Source organism: Canis lupus, chromosome 20 (assembly GCF_011100685.1).
Source record: "Canis lupus familiaris isolate Mischka breed German Shepherd chromosome 20, alternate assembly UU_Cfam_GSD_1.0, whole genome shotgun sequence".
Taxonomy (NCBI): domain Eukaryota; kingdom Metazoa; phylum Chordata; class Mammalia; order Carnivora; family Canidae; genus Canis; species Canis lupus.
The window spans coordinates 36,785,495-36,803,085 of NC_049241.1; positions in this window are offsets into that span (position 1 = coordinate 36,785,495).

The window sequence follows — 17,591 nt, forward strand, 5'->3', positions numbered from 1 at the left end:
CACTTGAAAGCTCAAATTTTATAATTGGCACAAATACTGTCAAGTTTTTTCTTTGAGGTAACTGGCTCACTTCATTCATTTTCAGGAAAGTAGCTGCCAAAAACTTAAGTATGAATAACCAAAATTTGTCAGTTAAAATGGTGTCCCATGAAAAAAACAACCCGTCCAGCTCCCCACCTCAAACCATCACAAAGTAAGATAACCATTGTATGCAGCAGAAATGTTTTATGCATATGTCCTAATTTGTCACCTAGAATATTAAGAAGACATCTACACAAGGGTTGAGATTTAATAAAACTAGTAATTTTTACTGATTCTTCAAGGACAGTCTTAGGTAAAATTGGCAACATTTTTCTTGTGAGTGCATGACAGACATTGTGCATAATGCAATGGCCACCAGTATGCTTCGATGTCACTGCCTCGATTCGTGTTAAGACGCCAGCAGTTGTAACTACTGTTGAATTTGCACATATCAACACACTAGAAAAGGCAAATAAGTCTTAGTGGTACTATGAAGATAGATATGACCTCGGAGACCCCTTGAAAGGGTCTTAAGTTCCCACAGGTGGAATTACTAGATAATCTACAAGATGTTCAAATATTTCACGGGACATATTTATACTAAAAAATTATTTGTGTTTATTTGAAATTCAAACTTAAAAAAAAAAATTCAAACGTAATTGGGTGTCCTATATTTTTACTTGTTACAACTAGCAATCTTACATCTGGGAGGCGCATAGACCACACCTTAAGAATAGCTACTATGGGGCCATTTTGGAGCTGAGAAGTAATATCAAAGTTGTGCTTCATGAAAATAGCTCTAACCACAATGGGCAAGATGGATCAGAGGGTGGAAACATTTGTAGGTGCCCGATGCTCTGTTGTTACTTCTTAAGTGCAGTTATTGAGAGGAGCAATGCTATTCCAAGCTCAGGCAAGAAAAACCTGCCAAAAGCAGCTCCCAGCCCCTATCATCTACCTAGCAACCCTCCTTCCAACACACCCCACTTCAGGACTTCTTGATTATAACTGACTTAGCCCCCACCCAGCACAATTTAAAGGCCTCGTTTCTTGCTTTAGCCAAATGGAAAGTAGAGGCCAGCTGGTCTTTATCCTTCATCAACTAACTCTTCCCTTAAGGAGCAGGATTTACATTTCACATCAAACTAAGTAATTCCCATTCCTTTAACTGGTTCATTCCCATCCCCCTTGGCCCAATTCTTAAATCTTATCTATGACTCTCTGATGCACTAAATCCTCTCCATTTCCCTGGTTGGGAAATCCTGGAAGAATCTAGTGTACACAGTCAACACCCCATTATCCACGCTGACTGAGGGAAGCAGTGAAGGGGACAAGACTTAAGTTTCCCATCTGTGAAATAAATTGGGTTATAAAACATAATCTCTAAAGGTTCTTACCATTTTTTAAGATTTTATTTATTTATTTATTCATGAGAGACACAGAGACAGAGGCAGAGACATAGGCAGAGGGAGAAGCAGGCTCCATGCAGGGACCCTGACATGGGACTCGATCCCGGGTCTCCAGGATCACGCCCGGGGCTGAAGGCCGCACTAAACCGCTGAGCCACTCAGGCTGCCCATGGGATATTTTTGATTACTAATTCAATCTCGTTACTCATAATTAGTCAGGATTACTGGCTGGTTGGGATTGGTTACTATATTCAGTAGTAGATGAAGCTCAACCATTGAACCACCCAGGCTTCTTGGTTTTTACCATTCTAATGTGGTGTATTGGGCAGCCTAGATTTTACAGTCAGATTGATAAGGGGCTCAAATCCTGGAATTAGAGGCCACCAGCTATGTGATTTGGGAAAGTCATTTACCCTCCTTGTGTAAAACAGGAATAACATCACCCATCTTATTGATTTGTTACAAAGATTTAAAACAATACTGTAGAACCTCTGACACCATTAAGCTGAATCACGTACCTTATATGAATTCAAGTATAGGCAGTTACAGAAAAAGGAAGAGAGAAAGACAGGGTTCCATTTAAAAAGTGCTATCAGGAGTCTTAACTCTTACCTTTATGCCTTGACTTTAACTCCTTATCCCATTAATATCAATCCACCATAGTGGCTCTCCTTTTTATTAATAGCATCCTGTCATTCAGCATAGTCCCAAAACAACAGAACACAGTTGAGTTTTTTTTTTTAAATAATCTTCATATTTTGCTTAATTTTAATTTCTGGTACACATTTTGGTATATAAGATTCAACTGTCCATATTCATAACCCCAAATCAGATACAGTAGAAGGATGGAGATAATAGTAAAATGGGTATTTACATACATGCACATAAGTACAGCCCCATGGCACAGGCTGAATGTGGAAGTGAACACACACACACACACCCAACATTGAGTTTAGTCAATGTACAGCCACCTCCAGTTAAAAGCATTAGCTAACCACTGGAAATAAAACAGGTATATTCACACACTGTAATGGAAAAATAACACAAGTCTGCCTCCTAATCAACCACTAGAGCAAATTTAGGAGGATGGGAAGTTGGGAGATTGAGTCAATAAACGTCAGAAATGTTGTAGTTCAAACATTATAGTTTCCTCCGCGTTTCTTCAGAGCAGTTGTTTAAATATTCAATTCATGAAACAAAAACTGGAGTTGAAACTGCCCCAGTACCTGTCACACCTGGTGCCACCATCTGGGTATACCTGCTTACGTTTCTTACTTTAAGGAAATAAAACCTAAGTCACAAATCTTCAGTACTGACATAATCTCTTCATCCTTCAATTCAAGATGTTTGGTGAATATTATGTAGGAAATAAAAATATTAAGAATCTTCACTTTATCAATTTTACTAACAAAAGCCTTAGAAATAAGCAGCACAAATCTTGAGTGCTTTGAACCCCTTAAACTTCCCTATCACTAACAAAGTAGAGGGTACTTAGCCAATTTAGGAACATTTTCTGTTTGACAAAAAAGATATGAAAATGCAGTCACTTCTGCTTAGCTTCATGATTATGGTCATAAGTGGTGCTGAAAATTGGCATTGGACCTTGGTTTTGAAAATTTGATAAAATAGGGGCACCTGGGTGACTCAGTGGTTGAGCATCTATCTGCCTTTGGCTCAGGTCATGATCCCAGGGTCCTGGGATCGAGTCCCACATCCAGCTCCCCACAGGGAGCCTGCTTCTCCCTCTGCCTATGTCTCTGCCTCTCTCTGTGGCTCTTATGAATAAACAAATAAAATCTTTTTTAAAATTTTTGATAAAATAGCCAAATCTTTATATATCCTAGGTTATTAGAACATATGTGCAGAAAAAAAAATACACCACTTCTTAAAAGGTTCCAATTTGAGAAACTTTTATAAATGAGGAGGAACATTGCAGGAGCCAGAAATACTTATTTGAAAAGGACTCATTATACAAACTTAGATAACTCACTAAAGATTATCTGTATTGTGTTCTAATAACCAGGTTGGCACTGTGTTGCATCCAAAAGCATGGACCTTCCCATTTGTCAGTTTTGTCTTCTTTTTTTTTAGGTTGCTATTTTTAATTTGTGTTTATAATACACTGAAGACATCTTAGTCCATCATGTATTGAGCAAAATAACCACCATGGCAGGGAGACACACATGGTAGTCTTTATTGTCAACATGTCTTATAAAACTGAATAAATATTTGTTAGTGTTCCATTTTGATAAATACAAGAAACACATGGGGTTGAAAAGGAAACATATCAAGAGCTCCATAATTTTTCAAATACTGACACTACTCTAGTGGTAAATAACAAGGAATGCCGGGGTGGTTGGGAGAGTTTTGCAAACACACAACATCAGAAACAGACCAGGCCTTCCATGCGGCACAGCAACCAAGTAACTAACAGAACATTGGACATCTTTTCCCATGAAGCTAAATACCTAAGTGGTATAAAAGGTGTTTCGGTTTCTTGACTTTCTACCCATTATTACAGCTCACTATAGACTGCTGAAGGCAAGGTGAACGAAAGAATCCTACAGGAGAAGTTAGAAGGGTGAGGTCCTCCTTCTGGCCCCTCTTCACTGACTTCCTACGACGTGGCAATGCTACACATTAGAAGCAGAGAAAGGGCAGCAAGGGTGACAGGCCCGAACCCGGCTGGGCTCATCCCAGGAGGGGCGAGCTTCCACATCCAGGCTGGCTCACGAGGTCACAAGGAGTCAGAGGGCCATGCGAGACGGGGATGGGCAAGCGTTCTGCGAAGTACAAGGCACAAGCCCCGTGGCTTGCCAGCCTACTGGCCACCACAGCAGCACCACCTGAGAACCTGCTAGAAATGCAAATCCTTGGCTCTCCCCAGACCTAGTGAATCACAAACTCCGCCGCGGCCCGGCACTCTGTATTCTAACAAGTCCTCTGAGTGCTCCTGATGCATGCTAATGCTTGGAAACACGGCACTGCACAGATGAACTGACTTTCAAGAGATTTCTTTGGTTGTAGCTTTCTGCGGTTCGGGTAGGTTCCACCAATGTGAGAAATGCAAGTACCCTCCTGTTGCCGTGGCGCGTACCCTGGGAGGAGCACAATGGCCCATTCTCCTCTGTCCTCTTCTGGATTCTCACAAAATCCTAGCAAAGTAATGCAGTTGGGCCCACTTCGGGGAATCCCAGAGCACTGATAATGTGTGGATCATGCAACGCAGGCCGTCTTTGAAGGCTGGGAAATATTCTATCATGAAACCAGCCCAACAACCTGATAGAAGCAGTTTCAAAGGATACCAGAAAAATCTAATTCTACGCATTTCCACTCAGTGCATTGATGCCAGAAATTCCATCATTACAGCTTACAGCTTTAGTCCAACACCTGAAAGCCACTATCCCTGGAAATAGCACAGTGAGCCCTTTACTTCTCAGGTAAGGGAGGGAGAAGGAAGAGAACATGAGTGTCTTGCCCTCAGGAAGCAGGATGCCAGCCCTACTTTGGGAAGCATACCCTCAGGGGAATATCTGGGGTCACTACAGGCAATTTTTGCTAACTTCACAGTGTTGCCAAAGGCCAGGTGTGCACACAGAACATCACAGGTGTGTAGAAAACCTTAAGGACTGGCGCAGAGAGTCGCAGGAAAAAGGAGTAAGAATGACTAGACCAGCAGAGACTGAACCAAACAGGCTGATTCCTACTTTGTGATGCCCTTGGAGAGATAGAAAAAGTCCTGACCTCTCAAGGAAATGGGTGCTCCCATTTCCTTTGGTCTTCTTCCCTATCTGTCTGTGTATTGGTTATACTGCTCTCATGCAATATTGCATTTACTCATGGCTACTCAATGAGGAAGAGAAAATCCCTCATTTTACTGAGGAAGAAGTGGGCAAGGCTGCCGGCAATACAGAGCAGAGCTTACTTAGATTTGAACCCTGACTTTCTGACTCCTACTTCTTTTGTCTCGACGTGTTTTCAGTCTGGTACGCACCCTCCTGCCCAGATGATCTGTGCATTCCTGCTCAGCTCCACACTCCCTTAGGGAGAGGGCTGCTAGGGCTCCAGAGCCCTGGTGCAGAACGTGAATCCCAGGCCACCATCACTGGAGCAGGTTCCCGATCTGCTCCCACTGTGTACCTCCTGCCTGCTTTTTAGAGCACAGAGCTTAACGACTCCACAGATGGGCAACTCTGTCAGCCATGGAAAAGAGATTCTGCTACACATAATTGTACTCTGAAAATATCACTGTGGAAGTGTGTAGCTGAGTCACAGATTTGGCAGGGGAACTTCACGCAGGCGAGGCACTTCTGGGGACGAACTGCACAGGCTCTGCAAGGTGGGCCAGGGCACGGTCCTTCCCTGAGTCAGGGCAGAGGGTTGCTGAGGTCAAGCTGGAAAGACATTCTTTGCCTTATCAGTGAGGTCAGGACATTTGGTTCACACGCAGAAGCTTGGCCTAAACTTTTTCAAAATTCCTTCTGAGCTACCATTCTAATATATACACAACAAAAGGCTTTATTTTGTTATCTGCTCACCCTGTATCATTTGTATGACTCAAGCTCCCCTCTCTGTGACAATGGAGATTACAAATCCATGCTTTCAAAGTCCTGCCCTTTAACCTGTGCTCCAAGGCCATACCACCCCAGGCTGCCAGGCATGCTCACCATCGAATCTAAGTGGAATATCTTAAACCAAAGTAAGCTCTCATTATCCTCAACAAACCAGCTCTCCACAGCAACTTCTAGCACAACCATTTTCTCAACCATCAAGCTTGTGGTGAAGTTGTCTTTCCCGTCAATTTGCATGTTTGGTTCACCACCACTGATGCCTATTTCCTGAGCATTTTCTTCCTATTGCTGCCTGACTGACCCCTATTAAATCCATCACGGTGCTGTTCTCCAATCCAACGATTCATGCTGGCCTTACAGCCATGAAAACAGCCCTTCTCAGCCCTGGCTACAGGTTATAGAGCTTCTTAAAACTTCCAGTATTGGGGCACCTGGGTGGCTCTGTCAGCTAAGTGTCTGCCTTGGGCTCAGGTCATGATCCTGGGGTCCTGGGATCGAACCCCCAGGGAATCTGCTTCTCCCTCTCCCTCCCCACCCCCCGCTTGCTCATTCTGTCTCTCAAATAAATAAATAAAATCTTTTAAAACTTCCAATGTCCAAGCCCCATCTCCCCAGAAAAGTCTGGTTTGGAGTGGAGGGTCCTGGGCAATCAGAGCCCAGTCATCAGTGTGACTGAGAATCATGGTCCTGAATGACAGTACTTTTCAAACATGAGAGTGGGGGAATCTCCTTTGAATCCTAATAAAATGAATATTCAGACTCAGAAGGGCTGGGATGGGCTTGAGATGCCGAGTTTCTCACAAGCCCCAAGGCAATGAGCAGACTTCTAGGTCCCAGAGCACACTTTGGGTCTCAGGCCCTCGCCCAGTGAGTATAGGAGCAAGAGCATCGCCAGAGGGGGGAGGTGGGGCTGGGAGGGCAGGCAGTTGTGGTAGCCAGCCCTCCAGCCCTCTCTCCTTTTCCAGGTTTCCTGCTCTCCCCAGGTCTGCTCCTGACTCCTCCCAGCACATGAGCCAGCCTCACCACCTGGTTTCCTCAGGAAGCCTGACTCCCTTCTCTCTGCCTTGTTAAACCTGACCTCCCTGCCAGTTTCCAGCCTAGGCCCTTTCCTGCCCTCAGACCTTCCTCAGCCACTTTGGGGTTTATGGTGATGACCGTCCCATCGTGCAACAAGCTCTGAAGCTGAAAGAAGGAAGAGAAGACAGAGAGAGAGATGGAACCTGGGCAGCATTGTTGACACATTGTGACTCCTAGCAAGTCACTTTCCCTTTCTGAATAATGCCCCACATGGCCAAAGTCCATCTGCTAAAGGCTAAATTAGAGCAGTGGTCTTTAAAAAAAAAAAAAAAGAAAAAATACTTGAGACGCCTGGGTGGCCCAGCGGTTGAGCGCCTGCCTTCGCCCCGGGAAGTGCTCCTGGGGTCCCATATGGGGTCCACATTGAGCTCCCTGCAGGGAGCCTACTCTTCCCTCTGCTGTGTCTCTACCTCTCTCTGTGTGTCTCTCATAAACAGATAAATAAAATCTTTATTTAAAAAAATCACTTAGTTTATCTTTAAAATCTCCTCAGAAATTTGCTCCAACAGAATGGTTCTCCAGACGTGTGAGATGAATGGCAATACTCAAAATGCAGACATGGCATCAGCAGAAGCTATTTCTCACAAAGGTGAAGTCTTAGCTCTAGAGGAGTTCTAGGGATCACTGGTCCAGCTGTCCCTCTCCCCATCATTTTACTAATAAGGAAGCTAAGGCCCCAAGAAAAGAATAGCTTCCTCACATGTCCAGTTGGTTAGTAACAGATTCAGAACCAGACTCCAGATTCCTGAATTGAAATTCCTGAGTTTGTGATCCAGTAACCATATAGTTCTCCTTTCAGAACAAGAAACTTTTGCTCCTTCTAGATGCAGCATCCATCTTCCTACGTGGTTAGTAGAGCCACCATTGTATTAAGCAAAAACCATGCCAGCGCACCGTGATTAGCCAGGCTGAACAGACCTCAGGAAACATCGGGAAGATGTTACAAGATGGCAATCTGCAGTGTAGGACACCCTGCCCCTCGCAGAATCCTCCCGCCCTCTGTAAGAGGTCAGGCCCCACAGTTCAGTGTGACGCCTAGCTTCAAGGTTCCCTGCAAGCTGGCCTATCCTAAGTTTCCAACATCCCTCCCTGCCAGGACATCACACTCAAACCTACTGTTTCTTACCCATACCTTATGCCATTGCTGCTCCTTAAACCAGATTGTTCCTTGGTACGGGAACCCACCTGGATGAGGTTAAATCTGCTACCTGACCTTTGACATCCTGAAGTTCAGAACTGAACCAACCCACTTCTCAGTCTGAACAGGGTCCAGGCCTCACAATGGTTCCATCCTTTCAGGACCCATGAGCATGATCTTTCCAGGATAAAGAAGTTTTTCTTTTCTCTGTTGGCTTCCTAATGCCACCTCAGGTGAAGCTCTACTGTGTGGAGCCCAGACAATTGTCAAGCTGTGGCCAGAGATGTTTAATTGGATTTTAAAAGATGAGAAAGCAGCAGGGAGCTGATTGTCAGCCTTCTGACAAGGCCCAGCGACATAGGTGGCCTGGCAGCACGGAGGACGGGTGTCCTGCCCAGTGTCGATTACTGTCTCCATCTGGGGGCAGGGAGGGCTGAGGAAAGGAGGGGGCATGTGGCAGTGGCAGTGGCAGTAGGGCCTTCTGTAAACTCAGGGCCACATTGCCCTATATTCTGCTTTTACTCCCAGAATTGGGCTTTCTCAGAAAGCAACCAAGATTTCCCTTATTAACTCATCCCTCCTCATAAGAAAGATTTCTCTAAGCATTAATATCAATAATTCATTTTTATATTTTTTTCTTAAAGATTTATTTATTTTTTAGAGAAAGAGAGAGAGAGAGTGAGGGGGAGGGGCAGAGGGAGTTAGAGAGAATCCCAAGAGACCCCACTGAGCACAGAGTCCAACATGGGGCTCGATCTCACGACCCTGAGATCATGACCTGAGCTGAAATTAAGAGTTGGACTCTCAACCGACTGAGCCACCAAGATGCCCCTTTTTATATGGTTTAATAACACTTCCATTTCCATGCTACCTCTAAGCCTCGCTAAGTGTCTGAGGTAGGTGGTCAGGGAAAATAAGATCACCCCCAGTTTACAAAGGAGTAAACTAGATTAATTCAGCTGAGACATGACTTTGCCCAAGGTTATACAACTGGTAAATGGTTGAGCCAGAACTGGAGATCAGTCGTCACTGATGAAAAGGTAGATAAAAGCCATTTCATACACGACATGTATACAATTTCAATTCTGCATCTCAATACTATTTCCCAGAGACAGAAAGCTCCCTTTGTTGTCACCGTGCAGGGAGAGCAGGCTGTGCCCTAAAGGCTAATTAAAAACGGAGGTTCCCACATATACCCTTCATCCTTGGATTGACAGAGACTTTACACAGAAACATAGACATTTCCAGGGCACCTGAGGCTGTCTGTGTACTGCACTGCTTCTAGGCCCTGAGGAGTTTACCAGTCCACGAGAAAGCTAGTGGCTGGGGAGAAGGACTTGTGGATGTTACTCTGGGATGGAATGTATAGTGTGGTCCAGGTTTCTAGACTTCTCTTCAAGATGAATATGGCTATGGCAGATCAGATCTGCCACTGGGTATGTGAAGTGATTCTTTTACATTATTTTTCTCAGGAAGACCTTAGGAGAAAACCATGGGAACAAACAGATTTTCCTGGTGCTGAACTTAAAGATTGCCACCCCCACACAACACACGCACATACACATACACATACACATACACATACACATACACATACACACACCATTTTTGAAGGCTTGAAGGATGATACTTTTCCTGAAAGCATGGACAGCATTCCAGCATCCCTCCCTGTGGGGACATCCTGCTCAAATCTGCTGTTCCTCACACGAACCTTATGCCATACACATACTTCTCACACATACCTTTCAGCTTTGGCTGTGAAAAGATTTTCGCCAGTCAGTATGATCTACACATCACTGAGAAGACATAGGGTATAGCAATAGCCCTGAAAGGAAACTGGGTAAGTAAAGGCCAAGAGCAATGGTTCAGAGAAGACAGGAATATTGAAGTTTTTTTCTTAGACACCAACTAAGACAAAACAGCCAGAAATACTGACACTTTTCAGAGAGCTTTGTGTGCCCAAGGCACTTGGATTTCAACATGCATTTTGGGGATGTAGCTTCTATAAGTTCATGACATTGAGAAAATGCAAAAGAGACACTATCCTAGCCTCAAAATTTACAATCTAAATCTGCTTAAGAAAAACTCAAGAGACTTCAGGTTTCAAGAGGACAGAGTAAGTTATTTCCACTCCCATTCCCTTTCCAGAAATTAATTCTGAAAATAATAAGGGAAAAAAATTCATCTTTGATAAAACTTAGACATTTGTAACCCTGAGCCACAATACATGAAGAGAGAAAACCCATGAAGAAAGGTTAATGACTTAGAGCAGAATACAATAAAAATGTAGTACCTCCAGGGAGAGATTCCAACAAGAAGCAAACCAATTCAACAACCCTCAAAACACAGAAAATCATAGGAATTGGTTCGCCATGAACTGTAAAGAGCTGTGGTTGAGGTTCTAGTCTGACTACAGTAGAGCAGCTTGATGAAAATATCCCACCTACAAATAACAATTATAAAATCAAGACAAAAAAAATTTTTTTAACTCTGAAAGCATTGGGTATTGACCTAAAGAAGGCAGAAACTGTAGGGAAGTTAACCCTTAAAGGATGGAAACTGCACTTAGTGAAATTTGATGTTTGTGGCTTTCCAAGGGCAGTACCTTATTTGCACAGTGTGAGCTGGCACAAAACTGTCGTCTCACTGCCTTGAAGAGTTAGAGGCAGACTGCAGGTTACCAGAGAGATTGGAAAGTTATAAGGAAAAATCCCAGAGAAGAGGTCTCCACAGAGTGTATGATCCCCAAAATCTGAGTGATTACTGTACACAAATCCTCTATGGACTACTGTACTATCATTTCATGAGGGAGACTCCAGGAGACCCAACAAAAACCTGAGCTAGAAGAATTTAGTGCAAATTTCAGTTGTTGATCCAGAGTCTGAAAAAACTTTCATTCACAATGTCCTGCGCACAATCAAAAGGTGTTAAATACAAAACCCAGAAATATGTGATGTATAATCAAGGAGATGAAGAAAGGATTTGTAGAAAACAATTCTAAGCACAGATGTTGGAATTAGTAGACAAGACTTTTCATTATAAATGTATCTAGTGGCTTACATAAAAACATAGATATAATGAATGAAATGAAGCAGACTCTCAGCAAAGAAATTAGAAAATGAATGAAAAGTCTAGAACTACAAAATATAGTAAGAGAAATTTTAAAATTTACTAGATGGGCTTAAGAAAAAAACTGGAAGGGGACCTGGGTGGCTCAGTTGATTAAGTGTCCAACTCTTGATCTCAGAGCTGAGTTCAAGCCCTAAGTTGGTCTCCACGCTGGGTGTGGAGCCTACTTAAAAAAAGAAAATTGGAAATGGCAGAAGAAAGACTCCATGAACTCTAAGATTGATTGGAAGTAATTTACTCAATCCAAAATATCATGAGATAAAAGACTGAAGTAAATAGAAGATGCTCAGGGACTCATAGCTCCATGTGAAGCAGCCTAACATAACTGTCAAACAGAGAGAAGAGAAAGAATAGGACAAAAATAATCTTTGAAAAAATAAGGGCTAAAATTTTCCCAAATTCAGTGAAAAATGTCTAAGAAGCTCAGAAAAATGCAAGTGGGATAATCACCAAGAAAAAACACCAATGCACATTTTGATCAAACTGTACAGAGCCAAAGATAAAATCTCAAAAGCTGCCTAAGAAAAACATCATATTACATACAGACTAAAGAATAACAAAATAAATGGCAGATGACCTCTGATCAGAAAAATTAAGTACAGAAGACAATGGAAGAGTGTCTTTAAAGTGTTAAAAGAAAAAATCAACCAAGTCAGATTCCTATATTCTTCAAAAGGAAGGTAAAATTAAGTCATTTTCAGATAAATGAAAACTTAGAGAATTACAACCTCACTATAAGAAATGCAAAATGAAGTTCTTGGAATAAGGAGATCTTCAGATACTAGATGGACCCTAATGTATCATTTATTAGAAATGATACATATCCAGGTAAATGCAAATTACTATGCTTTTTCTCTTCTTCTCCTAATTTATTTTAAAGATATAAGACTATTTAAAATTTATATCATAATACTATATTATGGAGTTTATAATGCATATAGGTGGAAAATACTTGAAGCTAATAGCAAAAAAGAAAAGAGAGATAAGTAGACTATACTCCTGTAAGTTTCCTATATTTTATGTAAAGTAGTGAGATATTAATTGTAAGCTGAGATAAGTTTAAAATATGTATAATAATCCCTAGACCAACTGTTAAAAATATGCAGACATAAAACTAAAGGAAATTAAAATGGAATATTAAAACCTGTAAAGTCAACTCCCCTAAATGGAAAAAAAAAGTAGAAACCAAGGAACAAAAATCATATCAGACAAATAAAAAACAAATGAAAAAAAGAGACCTACATCCAAACATACCAATTATTACTTTAAATGTAGATTAAATAAATACAATAATTAAATAGGTTTTTCAGAGTAGTTAAGAAAGCATGATCCAACTATATGTCATCTTTACAAAAGGCTAAAAAACATTACCAAGATGAATTGAATTACATCAATCGTCCCCAGATTGATCTATTTAATGCAATACAATCCAGATAACAATAGTTATTATTATTATTATCATTATTTTGAAATCAACAAGCTGATTCCAAAATTTATATGGAAGTGCCAAGGATGTGGAGTAGTCAAAATAGAAATAGTTTTTAAAAACGCACAATTTGGGGTGCCTGGGTGGTTCAGTCGGTTAAGCATCTGCCTTCATCTCAGGTCATGATCCAGAGGTCCTGGGATCCAGCCTCACCTCAGGTTCCCTATTCCACAGGGAGTCAGCTCCTCCTCTCCCACCTGCTTGTACTGCTCTTTCTCTCTCAAATGAATAAATAAAATCTTTTTAAAAAATAAATAAATAGGGGCACCTGAGTGGCTCAGTGGTTGAGCATCTGCCTTCGGATCAGGTCATGATCCCAGGGTCCTGGGATCGAGTCCCACATTGGGCTCCCCACAGGAAGCCTGCTTCTCCCTCTGCCTCTCTGCGTCTCTCATGAATAAATAAATAGAATGAAGAATGAATGAATGAATGAATGAATGAATGAATGAATGAATAAATAAATAAACAAATAAATCCCACAATTTGAAGGACTTACTCTACCTGACTTCAAGACCTATCATAAGGTTAGAATAATCAAGGCAAAAAGATATTGACATAAGGAGAAAAAGGTCCATCATAAAAGGGAAAGAGAGTACAGAAACTGACTCAAATTTATACAGTCAATTGACTCTTGATAATCAAAATTTGCCAAAGCAGTTCAATTGGAAAGGAAGATACTTTTCAATAAATGGTACTAGAAAAACTAGGTATCTATGTAAGATTTGACAAGGAACCTTAATCTCCAACCTCACACTATACCAAAAAAGAAAAAAGAAAAGATTCAAGATGGATCAGAAACTAAAATATAAAAAGTTAAAATTGTAAAGACTTTAGAAATAAACATAGGATTATATCTTTGCAAACTGGAGTTAGGCAGAGATTTCTTAGGACACAGAAAGCAATATCCATAAAAAAGAAAAAAGTGACATATTAGGCTTCATCAAATTAAAACCTTTGTTCATTAAAACAATCATTAAGAAAATGAATAAGCAAGCCATAAACTGGGGGGAAATACTAACAAAACATAACTGAAAAAAGGGTTTATAACTAAAATGAAGAATTCCTACAATTCAACAAAGGTTAAAAAGACTGTCAGCACCAAGTCTGGACAAAGATATGGATTAACCACAACTTCCGTGCAATACTGCTTTTACAGAGCAGAAATCCACAAAGAGAAACCTCCTTGGGAATCAGGTATCAGGGTAGGAAAATCTAAACTGTACCAACAGGTTGCTGGAGTCTCAGTGTGGACAAGCCTGAGGGAGATAGAACTCCAGGAGGACCTGATCATCCTGGGGAAACCCAAACTTCTGTAAGCTTTATCTCTAGAAGCTCTAGTAGGTCCTCCAGTGAATATCAGAGAAAAATCCCCTTGTGTTTCTGGAAATGGGAGGGGGAAAAGGAGCCATTCTGAAATAGGCCAGAGCATTCTGTTCTTAAAAAGGCCTGCCCCCAGGAGAAACTATTTTACCAAGCCTAATCTGCCGGAATTTTATCAAAACTTAATTACCTGGAATAAAGGAAACATTGAACTCCAGCTCACTCTAGCCATCCTATTCCACCTAAGAAGGGGAAGACAGAGAAGCACTTGGGAAGTTCATAGGCTAGAGGCATAGGCTCACTAAAACATCGAGACTGCATCATAAGACTATGAAACACTTCCCTTCCCCCACATCTTACCATTACATTTCTAAAGGCCTATTTACAGAAGTTCCTTTTACATAGTTCATCACATTCATCTATCAAGAAAAAAATTACAAGACTTACTAAAGAGGCAAAAATTACAGTTCAAAGAGACAAGTATCAGGACCAGAGTTAGGTATGGCAGGGATATTGGAATTGTCATAGTAAAATCACTGTGATTAGTATGCTAATGGCTCTAATGCATAAAATAAGCAGCATGCAAGAACAGATGGGAAGTATAAGCAGAAAGGCGTAAGTTTTAAGAAAAAAAAATGCTGGAGGAAAAAACCCCACTATAATAGAAAAGAAGGACTATGATGGGTTTATTAGTAGAGTAAACATAGGTAAGGAAAGAATCTCCAAGCTTGAGAAACTGCAAAAACTGAAAAGCAAAGAGAAAAAAAAAAAAAACAAAAAACCACACATTAAAAAAAAAAAATAAGAAAAGAAAACAGAGTAACCAAGAGATGTGAATTAACTACATATACATGTAATGGTAATACCAGAAGAAGAAGAAAGAGAGAAAGGAAGAGAAAAAAAATATTTGAAGCAATAATGCACAGGAATTATCCCCAAATTAATGTCAGACACCAACCTATAAATCCAGGAAGCTCAAGGAATACCAAGAAGGATAAATGCAAAAACAAACAAACAACCTATATGTAGACATATATTCAAACTACAAACAAACAAACAAACAAAAAAATCAAAGCTAAAGAAAAAATCCTGAAAAAGCCCGAGGGAAAAAACACCTTATCTACAGAGAAACCAAGATAAGAATTATAGCGAATTACATCTGGCTTCTCAGAAAGCATGCAAACAAGAAAGGGATGTAGTGAAATATTTAATGTTTTTTTTTTTTTTTGAAATATTTAATGTTTTGAGACAGAAAAACCATCAACCTAGAATTCCATACTCTGTGAAGTAAAGAGTGAAGAAGAAATAAAGCATAAAAATAAAGAAGAAATATGGCTGAAAACTTCCTTGTCATGGGAAAGAAATAGACATCTAGGTCCAGAAAGCTCAGAGTTTCAAGTAAGAGGAAACCAAAGAGATTCATATCAAGACAAAATTATAACTAAAATACCAAAAGTTAAGGATAAAGAGAGAATCTTAAAAGGAGCAAGAGAAAATAAATTGTTACATAAAAGGGAAACCCCATAAGGCTATCAGCAGATCTCTCAGCAGAAACTCTGCAGGCCAGAAAAAAGTGGCATGACATATTCAAAGTTTGGAAGGGAAAAGGTCCAACCAAGAATGCTCTTGGTTGATTATTGATTAACAAGTTAATCATGCAGAATTGAAGGACAGATAAAGAATTTTCTAGGCAAGCAAAAGCTAAAGGAGTATATCACTACTAAACCAGCCTTACAAGAAATGTTAAAGATATTTCTTTAAGCTGAAAAGAAATGGCACCAATTAATAACAAAAAAAACATACAAAAGTAATAATCTCAATGGAAAAGGCAAATCTGTAGTAAAGATAGTGGATAAATCAATCAATCAATAAATTTAGTAAAGTTGCAAGAAACAAAATTAATATACAAAAATCTACTGTGGGGCACCTGGATGGCTCAGTCGGATAAGCATTCAACTCTTGATTTCAGCTCAGGTCATGATCTCAGGATGTGGGATCGAGACCTGCATCAAGCTCCACACTGGAGGTGGACCTACTTGGGATTCTCTCTCTCCCTTTGCCCCTCCTCCTTTCTCTCTCTATCTCTTTCTCTCTCTCTCTCCCCCTCTAAAAAAAAAAATCTATTGCATTTCTGTATGCTAATAATAAAATATCAGAAAGAGAAATCAAGAATACAAGCTAGATGCTTACAACCACATTAGAAAGAATAAAATATTATAAATTTAACCAGGGAGGTAAAAGACGTAAACACTGAAAACTATAAGACATTGATGAAAGAGCTTGAAGATAATACAAATAGAAAAATATTCCATGCTTATTAGTTGGAAGACTTAATATATTGTTTAAATGTCCATACTACCCAAAGCAATCCACAGAATCAGACCAATCTCTATCAAAATTCCAATGGCATTATTCACAGAACTAAAACAACAATTTTAAAGTCTGTATGGAACTACAAAAGACCCTGAAGAGCCAAAGCAATCTTGAGAAAGAACAACAAAGCTGGAGGTATCAAGCTCTCTGATTTCAAACTATGTTACAAAGCTAAAGTAATCAAAACATTATGCTATTGGCATAAAAACAGACACATGAACCAATGGAGTGGAATAGAGTCCAGAAGTAAACCCACACATATATGATCACTTAATTTATGGCAAATTAATTTACGATGAGTACAAAACGGAGAAAAGAACTATCTCTTCAATAAATAGGGTTCAAAAAACTGGACAGCTACATGCAAAAGAATGAAACTGGGACACTTTCTTATATCAGATACAAAAATTAATTTAAAAAATGGGACACCTGGGTGGCTCAGTGGTTGAGCATCTGCCTTTGGCTCAGGTCGTGATCCCAGGGTCCTGGGATTGAGTCCTGCATCAGGCTCCCTGTGAGGAGCCTGCTTCTCCCTCTGCCTATGTCTCTGCCAATCTGTGTGTCTATCATGAATAAATAAAATTTTTCATGAATAAATACATTTTTAAAAATTAATTTAAAATGGATTAAAGACTTGAATGTAAGGCCTAAAATCATAAAACTCCAAGAAGAAAATATAGGCAGTTAAGCTCCTTGGCATCTGTCTTGCAATGTTTTCATTTTGTTTTATTTGTTTGTTTTTGGATATGACTCCAAAGGCAAAGGCAAAAGAGAAAAAATAAAGAAATGGGTCTATAACAAACTAAAAAGCTTCTGCATAGCATAGGAAGTCAGCAATTTAAAAAAAAGCAATCTACTGAATAGGAGGAGGTATTTGCAAATCATATTCTGATAAGGGGTTAATATTAAAAATATATAAAGAACTCACACAATTCAATAACAAAAAAAGCCAAACAACCCAATTTAAAAATGGGAAGGGAATTTGAATAGGCCTTTTTCCAAAAAAGACACTCAGATGGCCAACAGGCACATGGAAATATGTTCCACATCGTTAATCATCATGGAAA